General features: G+C 36.7%; 1 long non-coding RNA gene across 2 annotated transcripts in view; it reads left to right on the top strand.

Moving 5' to 3' along the window:
* The first annotated feature begins 519 nt into the window (after nucleotides 1–519).
* Nucleotides 520–26613, top strand: part of LOC144959474 (uncharacterized) — a 52645-nt gene continuing 26551 nt past the window's right edge. Inside the window, exons 1-3 of one of the 2 annotated variants that reach the window (XR_013642630.1) lie at nucleotides 520–661; nucleotides 18508–18561; nucleotides 23878–23920. This is a non-coding gene — a long non-coding RNA (uncharacterized LOC144959474). The remainder of the gene's footprint in view (nucleotides 662–18507; nucleotides 18562–23877; nucleotides 23921–26613) is intronic. The other variant, XR_013642629.1, reaches the window with a different exon arrangement.

Here is a 26613-nt window from a genome sequence, read left to right on the forward strand (position 1 = left end):
TGCTATCATCAATGTCATTAATTATATAAAGGAAAACGAAATAAGACTAGAACAGACAAAGTAATGGTTGTATCGTGGTGCTAGTTATGATTGATGGTTTGTTTCTGGTGATAGTAATTATGATGGGGTGGCGGTTAAAGTCTATTAACCATACATTCCAGACACAGTATAAACAATTAATTCTACTACTACTACTACTACTACTACTACTACTACTACTACTACTACTACTACTACTACTACTACTACTACTACTACTACTACTACTACTATTACTACTACTACCACCAACAATACTACTATTACTATTACGACTGCCAAAACCAAAAAAATACAACACGAGCATTTATATGGAACAATATTCTCTAAACATGTTGAAAGCACTTTACAAGGGGTGCCAGCCAACAGCAACTTTCAACATTAGGAAGAGGATTATCTAAATCCGGGATATGGAGGTACGGCTGTATAATATTTTATTATTTGGTTATACTCTGGCCTAGTTTGTAGAAATACGTGGGATTGAATGTGTCACATTTACATCTATAAGAACGGCCCTCCCAGCTTTGAATTCATTTGTATTCAACGGTCGGCCATTGTAGCTTTGAATTCAATAGTGCTATTTCTAATCATCAATATGAACATTTTCAACTATCCAATTCTGGTAAGAGTTTCTTTATTTCATTTGATGTTTCTCAATTTTTCGGTAATAGATAATTATAGTGTTGTTATGGGTTTGGTTATGTGTATATTCGAAATGAATTCGCTTGTTAGTCTTCCCATTAGAATGATAATGTGTTTCGCTGAGCCGAATTTTATGCAAACTGTATGTGAATCATGGTCTTTAACTATTTTAAAACCTTTTTAAAAATGTTTGCTCGGTTTTAATTTCATATATTTTCGATAGAACGAATACTTTTATAATGCGCGCATAGACACATGAAAAATAAACTGTATAATGTGTTCAGCGCTGGAAGGCTGCTTTTCACAGAGCTCATAAAATTATTTCATTTTACGGTTGTTTTAAGTGTTATTTCTATACAGGACTAATTTTATTTCATATTCTGAGGACTTCGTATGATTTTGTGCTGCTTTTGACGAGATTCGTGGATTTTAAACAATTAATTTAGCAATATTGTAAAGTTTTTTTACATTTTTATCATCTATTAAGACCATTTTTGTTTACGTTTTACGATTTTAAGGAAAAAATCCGTGAGCTATTTTAATCTTATTACAACGGTCGACGATGAACCCCGAGAATGACAACACCTAATTATTGTTATAACTATTCACCCCAACACCTACGTATAATGCGACACACAATTAATAATACACCAAATTTAGAAATAGTGAACCTTTTGAGATCTATTAAATTATTCAAGGCATACAGAAAAATAACAAAAAGAGGAAATAAAGGTGGAAGGAAACAAAAACAAAAATAAAGAGAAGCCAAAGAAAACATCAAAAAGAACTCAGTCAAATTAAAATGCAATAATTTAAATTCTACTAATAACAGTCTAAAAATTCTAACAGTGAACTGTCGTAGCATTGTACACAGAAGAGCTGAATTATGTGCACTCATTGAACAACATGAACCAGACATTGTCTGTGGACAAGACTCATGGCTAAATGACAATATTAAGTCCTGTGAAATTTACCCAAAAGAATACGAGGTATTTCGAAATGACAGAAAATTACCTAGAGAGGAAGCAGAAGATGAAGGAAATGAAAATGAAGACGATGAGCCCAGGCGACCGGGAGATGGGGTATTCATACTCGTTGATAGAAAATTCACAGGCTGTGAGCAAACAAACTTCAAAACTGACTGGGAAATAATTTGGGTAAGCGATAAAATCCAAGGCCATAAAAGCATCTTTGTTGGATCGTTCTACATGCCCCATCGAAACGAAACTGACGTCGTAGAACTGCAAAAATCGCTTGAAACAATCAACTCAGAAAAAACTCCAAACCAAATGATTCTAACAGGAGACTTTAACTGTCCTGATATAAACTGGGACGGTTCAAAAACGTTATCTGCCTACCCAGAACGTGCAATACAACAAAGCCTCATCGACATTACAACAGGAGCGCACCTCACACAAATTCACGAAGAATGCACACACGGTGACAATATTTTAGATCTTGTGTTCGTATCCAATCCAGGAATATCAGATCATGCCTGCGTTGTTACTGAAACTACACTAAATCCCAATTATATGAACCAACCCCCCTAAACACGATACCTTTTCAAAAAGGCCAACTGGGCCGCACTACGAACACGAATCGAGGGTCTATCATCAGAGATAACAGAACAGCACAAACGCGGTATGGATGTAAATGAAATGTGGAGCCATTTTCACTCCTGCTTACTCAGTGCAATCAAGGATTCAATTCCCAAAAAGTACATAAAAATACAAGAACGCCGCCGTGGATGAACAGGAAAATACGAGCACTAATAAGACGCAAAGCAAAAGCATTCAAGCGGGCTAAACTGAGCGGAACCCGGGACACATACAAACCGTTGCAGCGTCAAAGTAGGGGTGAAATATTGCAAGCAGAATGGACACACATTAACAATGTTGTAGAAAAACGACTTGAAACAGACAATACCAAGCCATTTTGGAACTACATAAAAAGCAAGAAAAACGATCCATTGGTGTAGCCCCATTGAAAGAAAATGAAACCCTGTACATTGAGGGTAAAGCAAGAATCCTCTTGGATCAATTTAAATCTGTCTTTACCCAGCATGATCCACACGAGACAACAACCCCACCATCACAGAGGTGTGACCAATCTCTTTCTAATATCAACATACACATCTCAGGAGTTGAAAAGTTGCTGAAAAACGTCGACCCATCTAAGGCGTCAGGTCCAGATAACATTCCCAACACAGTACTAAAGGAGTGTGCTGAGAGTTTGGCTTCCCTCATTATGCACGATTTTCCAAAAATCGTCCGACACCGGGATGCTCACTAATGACTGGCTGAAGGCAAATATCGTACCTGTATTTAAAAATATGCAACAAAAATAAAACAGAGAACTTCCGTCCAATCTCACTGACGTCTGTAATATCCAAACTATTAGAACATATAATCTGTAAGAACATGATAAACCATTTTGAGAACAATGACATCCTAACTGACCTAAACCACGGGTTTCGCAAAGGATACTCATGTGAAAGCTAACTCCTAATAACTCTAAACGACCTGTTGAAACTCCAGAATGCCAACACACTGGCAGACATCAGAATCTTGACTTTTCCAAAGCATTTGATACTGTGCCCCACCAAAAAAAAACTCCTGCAGAAACTAGAAAATTACGGAATTTGTGGCTCTCTACGCACATGGCTTTGTAATTTCCTCACAAAACATACCATGAAAGTAGTCCTAGACGTCACGTCATCGGATGTATGTCCAGTCATATTTGGAGTACCACAGGGAACGGTGCTAGGACCAATACTATTTCTTTGTTTCATCAATGACCTACCTCTACGAGTAAAATCTCAGATCAGATTATTTGCCGATGACTGTCTAATATACAAACCAATAAAATCTGCAAAAGTTGCTACAAGAGGACTTGAATAGTCTCGTACAGAGGGCTAATGATTGAGGAATAAATATAACACAAACAAATGCTACTTCCTCAGCACACTGCCCTAACCAACAAAAGGACAGTATCTCTCTAAAAATCATAAAATCACTTTTTTTACTAAATCGAATCTCTGGGACATAGGAAAGCTTACAAAATTGTCAGAATGATCATAACTCAAATATTTTTGAAATTAGAGGCAATTAAATATTTGCTTGAAACAGTATCCTATTTCAACCCCATCGTTAACCAACAGAAGGACAGTATCTCGGACGGCCGTAGTCCGCCCCGTAAATATTGACGGTGTCCGTGAGCATGCGGTGGCGTCAACGAGTGGCGTGACGAAGATGCCGCCGTATGGCGAGCAATACCATGCTAAACTGTTGGTGACGATTTGATTGGTTGACGCATAAGTCGCCAACGTCAATGACGTCATCCGAAATATGACATCATAGAGGAACACTGTAACTTTCTATCGCGTTGTTGTTTACATGAGAGAGAGAGAGAGAGAGAGAGAGAGAGAGAAACAGACTGGCATACAGAGAGAGAAACACACACAGAGAGAGAAACACACACACACACACACACACACACAGAGAGAGAGAGAGAGAGAGAGAGAGAGAGTCAGTAACAAACAGAGAGCGAGAGAGATGGATGCAGAGAGATATATTTTTTAAAATAAATAAATAAATAAGAGAGAGAGAGAGAAGAGAGAGAGGGAGAGAGAGAGAGCGAGAGAGAGAGAGAAATAGAGAGAGAGAGAGAGCGTTTTAACGTGTATTCATTGGGAATGGGAGGGAGGGTGGGGTCTTTTGAGACAATAAACAATGTGAGTGAACCATTGTCTACTATATAAGAAGTCACTGGAGTGAACCCAAAGAAAAAGGGGAGGAGAGTTTAATAGCTGACAATTGACCACAAGGGGTTGTGATAACGAGTGGCAGGTCCGAAATAACTCGACGTTGCAACTCAAACAAGAAGATTCAATTATATGATTTCATGTAAGTCATTACAAATTAAGCCCAACCCGCTCCTCTTCAAGCTGTCATCTGACTCAAAATGGAAACAATGCAACAAATGATTTGACCAGTCCCATTTTTTAAATTGCAATCTCATTGGTCAATATGTTTCACATTGATTGACTTTGACTTCTTTTGAAACGAAGGGCTTTCTTATACTATCCCTACCTATTCTTTGTTCCACCCCCTCTCTTCTTTTCCCCGTTTGTTTATCTACCAGTCTCGCTCGCTCTCTTTGTCTCCCTCGTGTTTCTTTCACACATACAAACACACACATAAACACACACACACATATTTATATCTTTATTCTATTTAGCTCCCGCCCTCTACAATGCACAAGCACTCTCTCTCTCTCTCTCTCTCTCTCTCTCTCTCTCTCTCTCTCTCTCTCTCTCTTTCTTCCCCCCTCCCCACCCCCCGTTCGGGGCGGAGGGTCGTATAATAATAATAATAATAATAATAATAATAATAATAATAATAATAATAATAATAATAATAATAATAATAATAATAATAATAATAATAATAAATAAATTACCGTGTAAAATGTCAAAAATTAACTCCCTTAGTCTAACCGCATTCTCTATATAGAATCGAACGAATGACCTTCACATCCGACAGCAGTAGTGACATACCACAACGCGTGTGTTTGACCCAGCGACATCTAAGTTTGACCTCGTCCGTTGGATGTTAAAAGTGGAAATACCTGCTTTTAACAACTGTTTGGATTGCAGTTCTTATATCTTTGACAAAATTATGCGCCCGTGATTAAAGACTAAATTGCTGCAGACACTGAGTTCAAAATCAATCTAATCTATGACATAAGTTGAAATATTCACGTATTACTTTCCACCAGATCAACATATCAAGCTAGCTATTTAGTGGCTGATTGGTGGGCAGAGGGGCTTTATAAACAAGTAATAAAAATGAAAAAAAAAAAGAAAGCAAAACCATTACAAAACTTTATACAGCTGGCAATAAAAAACTGATCCCCTTACTTGTTGGTCGGATGCTCAACCAAACATTTAACTTAAGTATACTTATTTTTCATTCATTTCAACTAATTTGTGTGTGTGTGTGTGTGTGTGTGTGTGTGTGCGTTTGTGTGTGTATGGGTGTCGGTGTGACTGTCTGTCCAGGCGTTTTTTGTTTAGTTTTATTTTTGTTGTTTTTTTTGTGTGTTTTTCTTTTAATCGTCTTCATATCTCTCACTTTCCACACATCATTCTATTTTTTGTCCAAACTTTTGGAGAAGGTAGTACTGACACAATTATTATCTCATCTTAAGAACAACAGTTCAGTCAGCCAACAAACAGCAACACAGAACTGAAACGGCGCTTCTTAAAATCTTTTGTTATATAATGCGGATGCTAACAATATCAATTCATTATGCCTTTAAGATCTTTCAACTGTCTTTGACACCATTGACCATTACATTTTGTTAAGAAGACTAGAAAATACGTAGGCGTAAAAGGAATTGCCCTTTAAACGGTTTACATCATACAAAAATGTATTTAACAGGATCGATGGCAGACTGTCGTGGTGAATGGTATTCAGTCAGAACAAGTTTTACTAAACTTTGGAGTGCGTTCTTGGCCCTCTCCTTTTTTCTGTCTATAAGCACCCCCTTTCTAGTGTGATATCCAGATTCAATCTGAGTTATCATTTTAATGCTGGTGATACGCAAATTTATGATTCAGTACTCCTTAGTAATTTACAATTCTTAATACAACGAATTTCGAGCTGTTTTAATGAGATTAAATCTTGAATGTACCATAACAAGTTAAAATTAAATGATAGTAAATGATAGTAAAACTGAGATTTTAAAGTGTGGAAGGCCTATTACTCTCGGAAATAGCACAAAACCTTAGCGTCATCATTGATAAACATCTTTCCATAACAAGCTGCTACGTGAATAACACCATAAATCTATGTACATAGAAATGAATAAAATAAGCAAAATTCGTAATTTAATATAGCAGAACTTTTAATTAATTCCCTTGTTTTATCTAAATTGTACTATTGTAACTCCATGTGGGTGAAATTAGCTAAAGACAAAATAATTTTTCTGTTAATCTTATTAGCTCATAATTTAGGCACCTTTTAAATTTAGTAAGAATGGTGTCGCCTATTTCATTCAGTATAAATGTACCAACAGATTTCGTTCCATTTCATGCTTTTCGTTTCCTATGACAATGAAGATATTGATTTTAAAACAAAAAGGGATGTGTGTGTACGTGTTGGGGGCGGGGGGGGGGGGAAACATACCCTATTTTCCAGCTATTTTTAGGTTTAATTCACTATCACTCACTCCTCACCCCATATCGTTGTACAATGACAAAACACTGATACACAATTAAAGTCTAATTTGCAAGATAGCCAAAATCATCAATACGCGTAAATTAAAGCTATGATGCTTAATAAAAATAGACTCATCTTGAAAAAGGAGTCAGGGTCTAAAAGATTGAGGAATAGTCTAATGTAGTAATATTATATCAGAGTCACGCCTACAAACTTGACTTGTTTGATCTCGGCAAGCGAGCGCCACAGCCGATAGATCCCCTCACGCCAGGTCAAACACACTTAGCCTTGCCTCTCACTCGTCCGTGATGGCGAGTGCTCGCCCTCGCTGACGTGAAACGTTTGTCGATCGAGTTATTCGTATTTTGCTATATTCTTAACCGAGATACTGTTCTTTTGGTGAATACGGACGAGGCATTTTGCGTTGCAGTTAACCAGGGTGAACAGTATGTGAGACGGTCGTATAAGATACTGTCCTTTTGTTGGTTACAGGTAGAGTTATTTGCTTGGCTTTAACCAAGAAAGAACAGTATCTCAAAATATTACGCAACATATTACGTCAATGAAATCGCCGACTAACAGAAAAACGCAATTTATCATTAGCTATTATTTAATGTTAGAAGACTTCCACTGTGTAATAGAATTAAAGAGTTATGAATGAAAAAACTAAATGTGTCGATTGCGGCAAAACTGGCTGGATCTGGGTCAGCCCAGATACTGTCCTTTTGTTGGTTAGGGCAGCACAGCTAAAAAGTACAATGAGACCCACAAGTTAAACAACACCGTCCTGAAACAAGTCGACGATAGCCCATACCTGGGCATCGCCTTCTCAAAGGACTTAAAATGGGGGAAACACATTAACAAAATAACCCAAAACGCAAGCTCCACCCTCGCTTTTCTCCGCCGAAATCTTAGCCACGCTCCAACGTCATGCAAACAAAACGCCTACATCGCACTTGTGAGATCACATTTGGAATACGGAGCAGTTGCTTGGGATCCCTACCTGAAAGAGGATATTCAAAATCTTAAGATAGTCCAGAGACAATGCGCCCGGTTCATAACTGAGAACTATAAGAGCAGAACCCCAGGATGCATGACAAAAATGTTAGAAGAAAGAAACCTCATCAGCCTCTAACAAAGAAGAAAAGAAACCCATCTGTCATCCATGCTCAAGATTATAACAGATCAAAAACCATCAATAAATGCAGACTCCTTTTTCACGCCACGACCAAACAAAAGAAAAATCCGAGCACTCACTTTGCCAACCACATAACCGAAAACCCCAATGAGAGATACGCCAAAAACAATTCGAACTGCTTCAAAATCCGACAGACAAGAAGACAAAACTACATATATTATTTCTTAATTAGAACAATCTCGGAGTGGAATGGGCTAGATGAACTGGTCATCATGGCACCACACCTAAACGATTTCAAGGCCTGACTGACATGGGCCCGCGCCCAATGAGGACGCCGCTGAAATACAACCAGACCTTTGGTTTCTTCAGCGCCAATCATACAGGTGCAGATACAGATATTATGTTAAAAATGAGCGTAAGGCTTAAAATATAATTACTTAGACAACTATTAATTCGAAAGGTCGTCTCCTGTGTATGCGTCGTCCTTCAAAAGGTTTGCGTGGCCTAATTGGTTGGAAGACTGTCATAGAAGGATTTACTTAGTCGACGATTTGTGATCGATTCCCGTTGGCGCCACTTTTCACTTCCCTTAGAATGTTACAATTGTAAAATATTACCTATTATTTAATTTCTATGAAATGCTGCATAAATGGTAATACCCACTTCCCTATCGTCAAATGATTTATATTTTATAAATAGATACTATCACTTAAAGGCTTCATACACGCTCAGTTTTCAACCAGTGACGATCTGGGGACAGACACGGCTGAAGCAAATCGTATTGAAAACGCAATGTGTATGGCTAAATATCTGGGCGAAGAGCGGAGAGACAGTCGGTCGCTCGCAAATCCCGCCTTGCTTAATACTTTTTTGATCAGCGATCGGGGGCGTGGCAATATAAAAAAGTGGACAATTTTTTTTCTCCGATTTTCGCTGTTTTGACGTCAGATTCGTGATCAGCGTCAAATTTACAATAGGGTTGATACCAAGAACTATGTGTTTACTTCAGAAATTGTTTAAATTGGAAATAAATTTTAATTAATAGTGAGGCTATGTGGTCGATAGAACAGTGATGGGGCCTAGTGGTATGACTTTCGCTTTCGGATCGGAAGGTCCAGGTTTCGAGACCCGCTCTGAGTGGCGCAGATTTGAGTCCTTGAAAAAGGCTCTTTACTCACATTCTTTCACCGTACTCATGTGAAAAATGAGTACATGGCCGTTCGTTGTCTTTGTCGGAAAAAAGAAATTTGTATTATCGCCTGACAGACGTCATGTCTCGTCCTTCATATTTAGTATTGATGTTGGCTTGGGACCCCTTTTAAAGCGCCTTGAGCACGTCCAGTGGATATTGCGCCAAATAAATGCTGCGTTATTATTTTTTATATAACATTTTTATATTTTATAAATTTTGAGTCAGGAAGAGGTAGATGAAGAAAAGGTTTCGTTCTTGATCATCGTAATTTTTATTAAAAATTTAATTATTTATTATTATTATTATTATTATTATTATTATTATTATTATTATTATTATTATTATTATTATTATTATTATTATTATTATTATTATTATTATAATTATTATTATTATTATTATTAATATTATTATTATTATTATTATTATTATTATTATTATTATTATTATTATTATTATTATTATTGGTCTTTTTTTTTTCTCATCAACCGTTGTCGTCTAAAAAGAATAACAAAGAGATGAGTTACGTCAATATACATATCAAAGAACTTTACTCACTCCATCCGCTCTCTCCTCCTTCAATACATAGGTATCTATTCTCTCTCATCACTTTCTTGTGCGGCTATGCATGTGGTATTGTGGTTAGCACTTTCCTTCGGATCGAAAGGTACTGGGTTCGAGTCCCGCTCTGAGCACCGCATAATTGAGTCCTTGGAAAGGCTCTTTACTCGCATTCCTTCACCTTGTTCATGTGTAAAATGAGTACCTCACTTTTTTTTTTTAACATCGTCAATGTCGGCAAACAATTGTAATATCGCCTAACAGGGGTCATCTCTCGTCTTACATGTTTTGCTGTTGGCCATGGACCCTTATTAAGTGATTTGAGCACATTTAGTTAATATAACGGTATATATATAGCGCAATTTTGGGTTTCTTTTTGTTTACAGCATCCCCCCCCCTATCTTTCTCTCTCTCTCTCTCTCTGTCTCTCTCTCTCTCTCTCTCTCTCTCTCTCTCTATCTATCTCGCTTTCGACATGTTACATTATAGCCATTACTACATATGATGCGAAAACTTGGACGGTTATTGAAGCTATGAGTTTAGGTAAAATGATCACAACATCCGCCTGCCGGAAATAACGTACCGACACACAAAACTACGAGTATCCTTGAACGTTAAAAGTCTGATTGATATAATTTGGTGAGAACTAATTACCAAAATAACTGCCTTAAAACAATAACAACTAGTTGAGTGACGTCAAATCTGTTCCGTCAATAGTCTGATTGATATAATTAAGTGAGAAGTGATCACTATTGTGAGCAAGACGAAAAATAGAATAGAGAGACAGTTACTGGGACCAGTGACGGTCCGTGTGTAATACCTCACCGTGTGCGGGCAAAAATCCTTTGCGACTGACGCAAGGATTGAGTTACACCTACCTAGACGAGCGCCGTCACCGGTAAAAAATCGTAGCGCCTATGGTGGCCCTTAGAAACACAGAAAAAAGTGAATGAATAATGGAATAAATTCTTTAAACAATAATGTTCAGGAACAGGACAGAAAATAGACAAGGCCAAACAAAGAAGAGAGAGAGAGAGAGAGAGAGAGAGAGAGAGAGAGAGAGAGAGAGAGAGCGCGAAGTGTCTAAGGGCAATAACTGAAATAATCATGGTCTAGATTATGATACTAAAATGTCGCTCAAAAGTAGAACACTTAATCAAAGCCAAAAAAACCCCCAAAAAAACCTCTTTCTCAGGAACAGAAGGAATCAACATTCAGAGCAACAACAAAAAATAATATTAAGAAGAACACAATAGAAATTCTCTTTCGAACATAGAATAATTCATCAGATTCCACTCCCCTCAATAAAATTAAAAACATTCAGAAACAGAGCAAATAATTATCTGGAGGGGGTGGGAGTGGCAGAAATTAAGTCATAGGTGTTAGCTTTCAAAATGCTCCGTATGTACTGAAAAATGGTTTTGGAAAACTGAATATTATGCACTCACAAGTTCTTATTTTTCTTTGATTTATGGGTGGAATTTCACTTCGGACAGAGGACCATTGGCTGTCCAGGCCAGTTGATTATATTCTATAACTATGTCGTTACCTGACTCTCCAAATATCTTTGACAAACGTGTAATTAATATAGAGTTGTCTATGGTGTCAAGGGCTACTCTTAGATCTAACAATGCTAAGATAGACATTTTGCCATCAAGTGCAGCACAAAGAAGATCATTATTAATCTCAATAAGGGCAGTTTCAGTACTGTGGTCCTGTCTTTAAGCAGATTGATAGGGCAGTTGAAGATCAAATGTAAGTAAATGATTTTTAAGTTGACTCGCATCCTCTTTTTCAGGGATTTTCAAGAGAATGAGTGAATTGGAATCGAGAAAAAATAGTTCAGCTCTTCAGGGGATACATTTGTTGTTTTTTTTAAAGAATAGGGATCACAATTGCATGCTTTAAAATAAAAAATGTGGTTCAATTCCTGTAGATAGAGATTCGTTTATGATTGAAGTAATACTAATAATAATAATAATAATAATGCTGAAAACTTATATAGCGCTATAACTCCGAGACACCAGACTCTAAGCGCTTAAATTACAAATTACTTTGGCTGAAACATACTCATTCACACACACAAGCACACACACACACACATACACACACACACAATACAACACACAACACAAACCAAACCTATCTTGCTTCTTATACCATCTACTAAAATCGAAACAAATATGTTTTAAGCGAACGTTTAAAAATAGACAAAGATTCTTTTTCACGAATGCTCTGCGGTAAGGCGTTCCAAATAGAGGGTCCGAAATGAGAAAAGGATCTCATTCCAGCATTTTTCCGAATTCGAGGGACAACTAGTTTTGTGGAATCACTGGCCGAACGTAAGGGGCGGGGTTTTGAATATCTTTCAATTAGTTCTGAAAGGTAGGAAGGGGCAGTACCTTCAAGACAACGATACACTAAAACACAAGCTTTGAATTTAATTCTTTTCTCAACAGGCAGCCAATGCAGGTCATGAAGTAGAGGTCCGGCAGAGTCGCACCTACGCTTCATAAATACTAGTCTGGCAGCGCTGTTTTGGACAATCTGAAGACGTTTCAGATTGTATTGCGAAACGCTAAACAACAGAGCATTACAATAATCCAATTTCGATAGTACGAGGGACACAACCAGGTGCTTGGTCACATCCTCAGATATGAACCGTCTAATGGAAGCAATCTTTTTAGTTGGAAAAAGAGAGATCTAACCAAATTATTAACCTGATGCTCCATCGACAGTCCAGAGTCTAAGTAATACAGGGTAAGGCGAGCCCTCCATTGACCACCCAGGTACATCACACAGAACGTCGGTAAATAACAGGCCTACGGCTTTGAATGCACTCTCCATAGGACTTACGACATCAACGGCACGTATCTTTGTTATTGTTTTGAGTCAGCCATTTGTTTTAGTAGTTCTCACTAAATATATCATATGATACAGGACATCAATGGTACGACATCTTTCTTATTCGTTTTAGCCAGCTAAGTTTTATGAGTATTTCTCATTAAATACACGGCATCGACGCACAGCATCAACGGGAGGGTATCGATAGACGCACCACGAAGTATACGACACACTTTCTTCATCATGGATTCCTTTGGTCATGAAACCCTGAGAAAATTAATCACACTAAAGAATACAAAAGGGAAGATAAAAACGTATTATTATTACTATTATTATTTTTGTTATTATTATTATTATTATTATTATTATTATTATTATTATTATTATTATTATTATTATTATTATTATTATTATTATTATTATTATCATCATCATCATCATAACTATTATTGTTGTTGTGTTTTTAACATTGTGGAATCACTCAACTTAGAAGTGTTAAGTGATTATGTGAGAGAACAGTTTTATTACTTAGAGTTAGAGTATATACACATATATCCCAACAACATAGTAAGTACGAATAACAATATAAATAAGTCAAATATGGAAAGTAAGGAACAAAGAGTGCATCCTTCTCTTGGGCAAGCCACTCCGATATTTTTAAGCACAAATAATATTTTAACCAATAAACTTAATGAATAACTAATTACGCTGTAACTAAAATCAATTAGCATGGGTAATTTGAGTAGGCGTCGACCATTACTAACCAGTTATTGCCTATAAAATTCACTGCGTGATCGATGTGTACTCGACTCCACGGTAAGTCTGGGGTTATCCATGGATCGTTTGGTGGGTTGTTCTGCACACCGTAACACATCCATGACACGTATTGACAATGCCAGGATCAATACCTGGTAAATACGATCGTTCCCACTAATTGTTCCATGAGTTTCATGCCGAAATGACCGTGGTGGAGTATATTGAGGACGTCAAATTTCAAGCTCTTAGGAGTAACGATTCTTGATCTGTAGAATATTCTCCCATTAGACGTTGACACCATGTCCTTTAACTTGAAGAATGGCTTAAGATTGTCCGTTTTTGAATCTGATTTAGACAATTTACGACTCGTGTTTTTCATGGCAAAGGATTTTGTGTCATATTTAGCGGATTCTCTAGCGATGACTGGGATCAGTCACTCGTAGCTGTTTTTCAATTGTAGATATTGTAAACACTGTGTTGACATATTCTCCATGTTCCTCTTTGTCGAAGACTGGATCGGCACTTGCAGGAAGTCTGATCAGTGCACCAGCAGTGCTGTTTTGCGATATTCAATTCTATGGTCATACTGACTTAGTGTGAAAGCCCATCTGGCAAGGCGGTTGGCAGCTAAAGCAGGTACTGGTTTTTTGGATCAAAGAATGACAATTAAGGCTTGTGATCGGTGACGAGTATGGAATTCCGACAGTAAAGAAATTGATGAATTGATAACGATTCCTTCTTAATCTGACTTATCTTCGCTGAGTATTGTTCAACATTTTAGAAACTTTGACAATTGATATTTCACTACAGTGTGGGAAACGATGGAATAATACGATTCCGATTCCAACATTTGATGATTCAAAGATGGATCAAAATGCACAAGAATTGTTTCGTCACGAAGAATTCTCTTCACATGTTTAAAAGGTCTTTGTTCTTTAGCTGTCAATGTCCATTTAACTTCTTTCTTTGTTAACGGATAGAGTGGCTCTAAGACAGTTGAAAGATTTGGTTAAAATTTCGAATAACATTATATTGTCCTAGAAACGATTTTAGGCTCGATACATTTGTGAGTCGGGGCATATTAGTGATTGCATCAACTTGTGTAACTTTTGCAATGCCGTCTTTTGATAGTAGATGACCCAAATACTCACACTGTGGTTCTGCGAAAGAACATTTTTGGAGATTACAGCGAAGCCCTTATCCTGAAGTCACTGTAATTATCTTTGTAGATTGTGTAAATCATCGGTGGCATCCTTGCCACTCACAGGGATATCGTCGATATAGCCACGACACCAGGAAGATCCTGAGTCAGTTGAATCATTATTTGTTGAAAATATCCGGGAGCTGAACTGATGTCAAAAGGTAGTCTCGTTTGAAGAAGAACGCCTTTATGCGTGCTGAATGCGAGGCGTTCTTGCGTTTTTAGGGACAACGGGATTTCTGTGTAAGCCTCGGCTAGGTCGATTTTGAAAAATCTGTAGCCTCCTCCCAATTTGCGTATGAGATCTGTCATTAACGGTATCGGTTGTCTGTGAGTTTCCAATTGCGGATTAACTGTAACAAAGTAGTCTCCGCTTACTCGAATTTTCGATGTCTCACCACTGGTTGTCTTCTTTTTTTATTGGAACAATCGGTGTGTCGAATTCGTTGAAAGATGTAAGTTTCCACATATTACCCTTTGCAATATTTGCATCCATGCTGTTGTTGTGGTCGGCCTGATTCGCATACGGGACGGATCGAGGCTTATGAAATACAGGCGTCACATCGGCTTTGAATTCAATGTCAAGTTCAACATATTTCAATTTACAGAGTACTGTTTTGAAGACATCGGGAAATTCTTGACGCATTTGTTTACATGCCTTTTGAAGATGTGGCATGTCTGTTGCTGGCGGAATACTAACATATTTTCCTTTTTTTTCGTTTGAAACAATGTAACTACATTGAGAACTTGTATGGGAACGTCCTAGTACGTGGTGACAACAAAGTTTATTTCGCGGCACGTATCGTTCACAGAAGAAAACAGGTCCCATGACAGGTAGTTCCTGGTTATGTGCACATTGATACTTAATATTGACGTTAGAGAGATGTGGTTTGCCAATCCTCTCCCATGTCCTATTTGAAATGAAATTGACACCTGTCCCTGTATCTATTTAGAAAACAATTTCATGGTTGGATACAGTCGTAGCTAACTTAAGCGGTGTCACTGAAAGGAAATTGACCCAAGACATGCGACGAATCGTGTTGCGTTCGCAGAACTCGACATTCTCTTTTTACGTTACAGGCTCGATATGTCCAGTTTTCTGTCAGGAGCGGCAAACGGATGTTTTAAATTTGCAGTAATGTCTGATGTGGCACCCATCGCATCTTGAGCAGGTTTGTTTTTATTGTCAAACTCCGTTGTCTGCTCTGTCTGTCGTTCTTTCGAACGTTTGATACGCTGTTTGTTTTGACTGCCTTGATGAATTATCGGAGTGTGTTTTCTTTGAGACTTAATTTGATGGACCTCTGGTTGAACAAATAAAGCAATCTCGTTAGCCACTCTTGGGGCATCTTCTATCTCTGTGCCCACCTCCATGGCTTTGGTAAACGAAAGCTCGTCCTCTTGTGCTTGAATAGCGCTTCAAGTACACCTGTGTTGTTGACTGCACACATGAAACCGGTACGCATGACTTCATCTAGGGGATTTTCAATGGATGGGAAATCGCATGTGACAGCGCTCTGGCAAAATCTAGCTGCCCACCTATGAATAGTTTCACCTGGTTTCCGCTGGAGGCCGTCCAAAAGTTATAACGTTCTCTAACGAGAAACAATGGAGGATGGTACTGCTCCATCGAATATATTTCTCGATCTTTGCAAGACTGATAACGGTTATTGCCTTAGCTTATGTTTCTTGACTCGCCATGTTTGCATTTTGTAAACAACCGGTGTTTTGGTTGACAAGGAAAACGTCTTCATTCTTCTCGCGGGAACAGTTAAAATGTATTGAAAAGTTTCCAGTAGTCGCTCCATATCTCTAATGCAGGGTCGAATGCGATAAAGCTCGGAATTGCTGGAGGGTTTGGTAAATATTTATATTGCTATCGCTCATACGTTTCATGGACATTTCCATCTGCTTTTCTTGTCGTTCAAAGACTTGCTTCATTTGTTCTAGTTGTTGCAGCATTTGCTCATTTTGTTGTTCAATCTATTTATGTAATATAGTAATGAAATCTTTATTTGACATGATGATAGTAATACTGACACATTATATTATGTACAATAAGGGTACGAAGATGCGACGCGAGCGAAGGGTAATAAATTATTGACGATATATAACTATATTTACTCACCCAAACGTCCGACTGCTTCGTCGCATGAAGATGACGTATAGTTTTGTTTACTTTCCTGAGGAAACAGTGGCCTCAGCGACCATGAGATGTGGCGGGGAAAAAAGGCGGGAAGATTTATTGCCAGGTGATGGGCGGCTGTCCACGAACAGGGCGTCTTACAACGTGCTGACCACACTGCAGGCAGAAAAGGCACTTCCTCCGGTTTTCTCGGCTGGGAGATTTCCGTCCGCGCTGTGTTGACTTTTCCACTGATCTAACGAAACGCTCCGATGGGCAGATGTGCAGGATGAATTTAAAAAATCCTCGTCGCCAATGTTGTGTTTTTGACGGGACCCCACATTAATAATATGGAATCACTCAATCACTCAGAAGTGTTGAGAGATTAAGTGAGATAATAGTTGTTTTTTTACTGAGTATAAGTTATAGTAATTCAAATTTATCGCAACAACATTGAAAGTACGAAAAACAGTATAAATAACTTAAATACGGAAAATAATGAACAAAGAGTACCTCCTTTTCTAGGGCATGTCACTACAATATTTGGAAGCACGAATACTATTTTAAACAATGGACTTAATGATTCCGATTTAAAGCGTTATAAATACTTTGTTATCGCACAGTGAGATAATTCTCTATAGTAAAAATGAAATTAATAATTAGTTTAAAATATTACCTTTTCCAGACTTAATTCGTCTAATGAAAATGTTTTTAAAAGTGTGTTAAATAATCGTTCAAAAACCACCTAGATTTTTTTTTGGGGGAAAAATACACTTTTAAAAAGCTTTTGGATAAAATTAAAGAAACTTGATCCATAATACGTTAACAATTCTGCTTGGACTTGGGCAGCACAATAAAACACGTCTTGGCTGTTAGGAAAGGTTCTGTGGCTATGTTTAAGTGCTCAAGAATGTCATAAAACATAAATATGTATATATGTACATTTATACGACATTAACACATCAGACTAACATTTATTGTCAAATATTAGTGGGACTGGACCTTTTTATTTATTATTCGTTGCTTATAATTTGATTGTGAATGTTATATTCTAAGACAGCTATGAGACTAATTACTTATTGCTGTTTATTTTCATTCATTTGTAACGGGGAAATCACAATTTAATTTTATTTCCACCTTAAACACCGCATTACACAAGGTTATATTCATGTAATGTAAACTGATTTGCGATCCAAAGGGTAGCAAACAAGTGGTATACATTTGTCTAACCCTTCAGGAACTGAGATACATTCCAACACAATGGGCTCTAAGAGAATGCTAATTATAGGAAGGTGTCATGTTCATAAATTGGAGAAAATATTCCAGAACCCCCCCCCCCCCGCGCCAACCCCCACCACACATGAAATAAATGTCCACTGTTGGAGTGAACAATATATATTATATATATCTATATCTATCTATCTATCTATCTATCTCTCTATATATATTATATATATATATATATATATATAATATATATATATATATAATATATGTATATATATATATATATATATAAATTGTGTACATAAATATATATTATGCAATTGCTTGAAACAATATTTTAGTAGTTGATCATACATATACTTGAAATATTTCATAAATAGCTCCTTTTATCAAAAAGTTGAGCACTATTATTTCATGGTTTTTGTATTATATGATAATATATTTATATATGCGTGTGTATTTTTGTGTCAATGTATGTGTGTGTGTGTTTGTGTGTGTGTGTGTGTGTGTATGTTTATTGATACATGAAAACATTTTTCCATTTCATCCACGAAACAGGTCGTCGCTATGTTATTTGCATTCTCTGATGTAAAAGCATGCAAGATAGATTCGGTAAGTAGCTGATACCTTAAATAACACTTTCTGGATGAGGTCTTCTGACCTCTCATCAAGGGCAGAGTTAATATAACGTTTGCTACGTCTTAATCCCCCTTATATTGATTTTCCCTTCCCTTGTTTTTATCTGTCGTTGTTCTCGATTGAGTTTTTTTTTCTTCTTTTTTTCATTGGCCTGGTGGAGGTTTTATGCTGGAGAGGCAGACAAAGGTATATTTTGTGCGATAATTTTGTTGTATTATTTGTCCAGTTGTAGTTTTCAATTTGTGATATATATAATATATATATATATATATATATATATATATATATATATATATATATATATATATATATATATATATGAGTGTTGGTGGGTACTTGTAGGTACGAAAGTGCTCGATAATGGTGGCTAGAGCTAATAATGGATTACGCCGACTGAAGAAGTGTAAAAAACACAGAAACGAGTCGTCTCGGCCAAAAAAATGTGAGTGAAAATTTGCATTATATATATATATATATATATATATATATATATATATATATAGAGAGAGAGAGAGAGAGAGAGAGAGAGAGAGAGAGAGAGAGAGAGAGAGATATGTAAACCAGCCCTTTGTTATGTTCTTTCATAGCTTTTACTTTTTAATACAGTACTATACTAACTAAGATATATTTTATGTCAATAGTAAGGCCTTTGGTGCCCTGTCACAGTGGTACATAACTGATATGCAAAAAGACTTTGACATTCCCCACACTACTTGGACAGGCGTGGGGAGGGGTCAAAATATCTGCATTTTTAAAAATTCAAGTGCGGCACGTATTTAGCCAACAGTTACTCTGCTGGAACTGAAACTCACTGTACTCATGTACATATTGTGTGAATCCCTGAAAAAAAGGGCCTCCTTTCACCAGAATTCAGTGAATATTTCAAACCCCATGGGAGTACATCATCGAAACATCACACCCTTATGGAGCGGTTTGGGTCTTTTCCAAAAAAAATTTAATTACCAATGTTGGGCGGTTTTAATCATTCTGTATCGTCATTATAGGTTAAAAAACAACATTTATGGTGAAAAATTTTAATTATCTGTGTTGATATCCATTTTGCAACCTAATTTGGGGGTCTGATATAAAAAAATATAACAATCTTGTGGCAAACGTTCCACAAAAACTAATGAAGGAATGACCTCCATATTCTTCCCTCTTGTCAACATTGTACGATAGTGTGTCACCATAGAGAGATTTTACGGCTTTAGCGTATGGAATTTTTATTAGAACATTACAAAGTTGAGAATCAAAATGTTATGACAAAATTGACGTTAAAAATTCAGAATGAGGATTATAATTCAAAATTCACATATCTTATCAAAAAAATCTCTCTATAGTGACACAATACATTATCTCTGTGATAACTGTGGAAATTTTCAGACAATTTCATCGAATAGATTCAGAGAAACGTTTGACACAGTATCCCATACCCTTAGAAATATGACATTTTAAGAAAATAACAAAATAGCTTCCCGTTTTTCACACTTTTCTTACTATCTGTACCATTTTCGACTGTGTTTTTCATGCCTTTATAGTCTATTTTAAGAATTTGGACTTCAATTATATTATTTCTAGGGTAATAAAATATCAATTTCCACCAAAATCTCAAAATCAATTTTTCGAAGGATTTTCCTAATAATTAGACCCAAACCGCCCCTTATGGCCTAGAGCAAATAGTGAAACAAAAAGAGGTATCGACACGATTCAATTTAAAATATCGAAATTTATAACGCTACATATTGCCAGATCATGTCACTTTATGTATTGTAGACTACCTTGCCTTATTCTTGTAAAAGTGTACTCATTTAAGTGAACAAAATAGCAAAGCGGGAATTGACTTCATTTCAGAAAACTGTTTCGGGCAGACGAATTTTTAAAAAACCCATTGTTGCTGCAATGTTCCAGTTTTTCCCGAATAAGATCTCAAGCACCAGTAAGACAGAGAATGGAAGATGGCGTAACTCAGTTTATTCCATCCAAAAGATGGATCGAAGTCAAAGTCATTTTTGTCCCCTGAGCACCAGGCAACAGTGTTCAACTAAAGCAGAACAATAAAACTTCATTTTCTGTGAAGGAAATATTGTTAGAATTCTTCATGGACTTCTTTGCCGAGAAGGATAGAAAACTATAATTACGATGAGTAAAGGAAAAGGCCAATTGAACCAAAAAAAAAAAACCCCAAAACATTTAACTCTCTCGAGTTCACCCTCATGGAGAATTGAACAAATTTGTTCGCTTTTCTATGCATATGAACTCAACAGAGTTAATTTATTGGACATACATTCAGTAAATATGCAGATGTTTCGCAACTTTATGATTTAGTACGCCTAAGTAATCTAAAATTGTTAATACAACCAATTTCGAGATTAAATCTTGTATGTACCAAAAAAAGTAAAACATCAAAAGATAGTAAAATTGAGATCTTAATGTGTGGAAGGCCGAGTATTCATAAACAGGCAAATACATCACCTATTACTCTCATAAATTGTAGCTTTATTAGATGTTCTTCAATAATCTGTTACTTCACCAGTGTCGAGTGATCTCTGAAAAATTAAACGGAGGCAGGGTGTTACGCAGTCTGCAAGCTCTTTCAAAACTCTTGCCTGGATGCTGCCTGGTCTAGTAGCCCTTGTAGGATCCAGGTTTGAAAAAAAAGTATTGCAATAAACTCTTCCGTAAAATTTATGTTTTTTTACCACAGGCGGTTTTCACTGACGTTCCTGATTCTGACTGCTATAATGTTTCATGCAATTTGTTTGAGGGTGAAAGTTTGCTTTTTATAAAAGACAGACTGAAATTGGCATTTAGGGCTGTTGCTTTGTCAAAAGCTGTGCTGAGATTTTCTATTGCCAATGATTGAGGCTATCCCACTTCTTTCCTTTTTTCTGTGTGCAATGTATGACCAGATTTTTTTCATACCAGTAAATTGATTGTTTCAGTTCTCATCATGGCTAAACTTGTCCTCCACGTAGTCCCAACATTTTTAACGTTACTTCTTTTGTATAAGTTGTTTCAGTACAGTTTATTTCTCGTTGTAATTGCGATCGTACGTCTATTAAAACCTTTTATAACACCGGTCACGCTGGTTTATCATCTTTCTTATTCACCTAGCGATACATGGTAGGCTGTTCTTGATTCTACAAGTTTTATGTGGTATATTTTACTGATCCCTTTCTCTAGAATATGTTTGAAGTTTTGCCTAAGATCTGCAGTGCTAAGTATTGGTATTTTTAAAAGCTCTTTAGCTTTTTCAGTTTGCTTTTCTGTAGTGAGGGATTTTTTTCTGTTTCTCTATATTCTTTTTTCTGGTTCATGGCGACCACAATTATAACTGCATCATGGTCTGAGATTCCTTTGATGACACCTTGATGGTTTATATGACTGGGATTATTGGTGACCATTAAGTCTAAAGTGTTCGTCATGCCAGTTCGTTCTTCTATTAGCTGAGTTAGCGCTCTGTGTTCTAAGATATTGAAAAAAATAATGGTATAACTTTGAAAACGGGGTCTTTACTTTTAATGTTTTAGATTTCCAGTGACCACCTGGGAAGTTAAAATCTCCTCCTATTATAAAGATGTCATTGGTAATGGTTTTGATTTTCATCATACAATTTTTGAATAGCTCCAAATCTTTCTTCATCACCCACATTGGGTTGATAGTAGAAGCATATGTAAAGTGTCCTTGAGCCTCTAATTTTGAATTTGACCCATACCATCTCAAACTTTTCCTCCAGTCCTGGAACTAACATGCTTATGTACTCCTTGCTGATGGCAATAAGAACACCCCCGAAATTAATGTTTCGGTCATTGCGATATGTGTTGTTTTTTTGATGGGAAATATTCGTTATCCTGAATAAACGAATCCAACCAGGACTCCGTGCCAATGAGGATATCTGAATAACTGACGCGTGTTTATTTTTAATTAATAGGCATTTTAATTTCATTACTTTGAGAATTGTCTTAGTTCTTTGTTTGTTTTGAACACTTCTTATATTGTTGATAACAGGACTAGGAGATTGTTTAGTATGTGTGTCCATTCTTTAATATAAATTTTTGACAAGTTCTTGTGTAAAACTCCACTATTACTAAATGTTAATTCAGTTATGCGAGTTCTCTTGTCGATGTAATTATTCAAAGTTACAACAGTTGGCACTTCAATCCGTATTATCGTCTTTTTTCTTTCTCTGCTTTGACTATCTTGACACATCATATTCGTTAATAGCTGGGGACACTTTGAGTGATTCTTACTACGCGTGTTATGCAGGTTATGTAGTGAGGATGTTTTGATTGTGATATGTGTACGAGGGTCTGTACGTGAATTGTTTTATGTGGCCTATTGTTTTAATGGTTTCAATCATTCTTTGTTTTCTCCTACCTCCTTTTGGTCTAATGAACATTGTTGATGAATGTTTATAGACGATCATTCCAATTCAACACAAAAAATGTAAACGGGTAAAATGTCATCATATCTAAAATGTGTAAAATTTCTTTTTAAATTTCTTAATAAATCTTAAAATATTTGATGAAATGTTACAATTTCAACAAAAAAAAATTTTTCCCGATTATATCGAACAAGTAAATATAGAATTCCAATGATATAAAAACGGTGTAAATTATTTTAAAATCACAAATTTCGCAGAGCTTCTAAAACACAGCTGTGCCTGTTAGGCGTACAGTTTTGTTACAAAATTGAGCACACCGAATGCTCCGTTCAAAGTATACGTCACACAAAAATAAATTATCTCTGCTTATACTGACTTTACATTCTGTTGAAAGCAAAGTTCTCAAAAATTGCCAGATAGTTTGTTTAAAAATGTTTTTTACAAACTAATATCCTGATTATACTTAATATCAACAAAATTTTCGATTTCTCTCTGCAAATTCCCTGTATAAGCCGCATAGAGGTGTTTTGAGCTAGAGTATTTTTTTGTTGGATGCAAATGTCCTGTATATCCATCAATTACTTATTAGAATGATGTTTTTCTTTTTTAGAAACACTGATTGTGATATATTTGCGATGTTGAATCAAACATTATTTCAATATTTCATATCCTTTTCGACAAAATTTGTAAAAATATGAAGGTATTTGGCTCTCCTGTTAAACTTAGAAATTGTCGCTAACAGGAGTTTTGATCTCAGCGATCGCCATATCTGGCAACAACTCGGGCTTAAAGCTGTATAATTTGGTAAATATTCTGGTAATGACGAGAAATCTACACTGTAAAGACTGCTTATAAATGTCAAACGTTCAACCTTAGATGAGAACAGATTCTAATTTTATTTTCAGGATTGCTTAGTAGCACATTTCGAGTGTTTTAAAGGAAAATGCCGTGAGTATTTGATATTTATATCTAGATTCACTGTTGCAAATTGAATATTTACACTGGATTCTAACTAAAATGTATTTGTCCTTTTTTACAGTTTTTTTACTTGTCCGAATTTTTTTCTTACAATATGGCTAAATTGCACTGTAGTGTGTGACTTTTCAGCTTAATAGCCATGCTAGTTTTGAGCAAGTATACCGAAACCATCAACATAATACTGACTCAGAATGACAAGTATAATGATTAGGTTGTCGGCCCTAATTCAGATGCGAATAGTAGAGGGAATCCATTGTAGGGAATCTCCAGAACAGGACAACAAACTAAGACTAGACTAGATAGAGAAGGGGGAAAGGTAATTGGTGATAAATAAAGGAAATAAAATTTACCAACAATTATACATTTATTTCAGCTCTACTTATCATTCAGCCTTCGCTTGCCTCTTTCTTGTCCTTCACAAATAATATAAACATCACGACACATAGTAGACCTTTGTTATTTCGGATTTCTGTAAACGCTTTACTTTCTGGAATTGCTGGTTTGATATAATGATGATTGTCTAAGAGGATGACAACACATCAGTATCTCGTAATCTGTTTAGTCTGAGTGATTGTGTTTTTTCACGCCACAGCTCGTGAGCACTGAGGCCCACTCAACACGAAAGTAAAAAAAAAACAAAACGGTACGTCGTATTCATAAAACCAAACAGTCGGACGCTTGGGTGAGTAATTAGAGTTAAATTTCATCAATAATTTACTACCCTTCGCCTGCATCCTATCTTCGTACCCGTATAGTACATCATATACCCATGTCAGCAGTACTGTCATCATGTCAAATAAAGAGCTCATCACCATATTACAACAACAGATTGAATAACAAATTGAGCAAATGAAGCAAGTCGTTGAACGACAAGAACATGATGCAGATGGAATTGTTCATGAAACCTACGACCGGTAGCAATACTTGTTTACCAAAACCTCCAGATATTCCGAGTTTTGTCGCATTTGACCCTGCCTTAGAGATATGGAGCGACTACTGGCATCGTTTTAATGCGTTTTTAACTGCTCACTCCGTACCTGATGAGAAGAAAGCAGACGTTTTCCTTGTCAACCAATCGCCGGTTGTGTACAAAATACTGACAAACATGGCGAGTCAAGAAACACCAGCTAATGCGAGAATCCGCTAAAGATGACATCATATCCCTTGTCATGAGAAACACGAGTCGTAAATTGTCTAAATCAGATTCCAAAACGGACAATCTTAAACCATTCTTCAAGATAAAGGACACGCTGTCAACGTCTCATGGATGTTTATTCTACGGATCAAGAATAGTTATTCTAAGAGTTTGCAACGAGACGTCCTCAATATCCTTCACAACGGTCATTTCGGCATGCAACGCATGAAACAATTAGCGCGAACGATCGTATATTGGACAGGTATTGATTCTGACATCTTCAACACGTGTCGTGGATGCGTTACATGTGCAGAACACAAAACAACCCACCAAAGGAGCCAAACCATCCATTGATAACTCCAAACTCACCGTGGACACGAGTACACATTGATCATGCAGTGAATTTTATGGGCAATAACTGGTTAGTAATGGTCGACGCCCATGCATTCAGGCAACCAGTTCGATGTCAACGAATGCAACAACTAGCCTTCTGGAAGAGAACTTCGTTCACTTCGGCTATCCTCACGCAATCGTGTCGGACAACGCAGCATGCTTTACTTCTGACGAATTTCAGACATGGTGTAGGGAGAGGGGAATCAAACATCTCACTGGATCTCCCTATCATCCCGCTACAAACGGTGCCGCAGAACGACTTGTGGGATGTTTTAAAAAGGCTGTGAGAAAATCGTCTTTTCCTCCAAGACAAGCCTTACAACAATTTATTATGCAATATCGTCGCACACCTTTAGCTTCTGGTTCGTCACCGAGTGAATTGCTTCATGGACGTCAAATTCGTACATTGATCGACACACTCCGCCCATTATCCACCTCAAATTCCAAACCACGTGTAGCAAGAACGCGTTATAAAGTTGGGACACACATTTATTCGTTAAGTTTTGGTAATCGAAATGACGGAGAGGCGAAATGGATTCCCTCTACAGTCACTAGAGAGAGGGAACATGGAAGCGTCATATTGAACAAATATGAGCACGTTACAACCTTCCTCGCCAAAACTTTTCTGCTTAGCAAATAATACCATATAGGACGATGTCGTTACTAATCCTGTCGGTGATTCTTGTGGGCGTTCATCGTTGAATGCAGCTACCCCGGAGCAGAATCGAATCGTGAATCGGATCGTGTTAAACTGAAAAGATCGTGTAGTCACAGAACATTACCCGATCGATTTTAGATACGAACCTTCGAATTACTTCTCAGGATTTAGCTGTTTACAGCTGTTTACAGGGAGGTGTTATGGACTTATACATAGCGTTACTATAGGAAAGAGTTGATTCCCTCTGTTATTAGCTAATTGATTTTACTAACGGCTTAATTAGTTATTATTCATTAAGTCCATTGTTTAAAATATTATTTGTTCTTACAAATATCAGAGTGGCATGCCCTAGAGAAGGATGCACTCTTTGATCCTTACTTTCCATAGTTGAGTTACTTATACTATTTTTCCTTCTTTAAATGTTGTTGCGATATATTTGTATATTCTCTAACTTATACACAGTAATAAAAATGTTCT

The sequence above is a fragment of the Berghia stephanieae genome, chromosome 14, assembly GCF_034508935.2.
Source record: "Berghia stephanieae isolate SIO BIC M18660-M18661 chromosome 14, UCSD_Bste_1.3, whole genome shotgun sequence".
Lineage (NCBI taxonomy): Eukaryota > Metazoa > Mollusca > Gastropoda > Nudibranchia > Aeolidiidae > Berghia > Berghia stephanieae.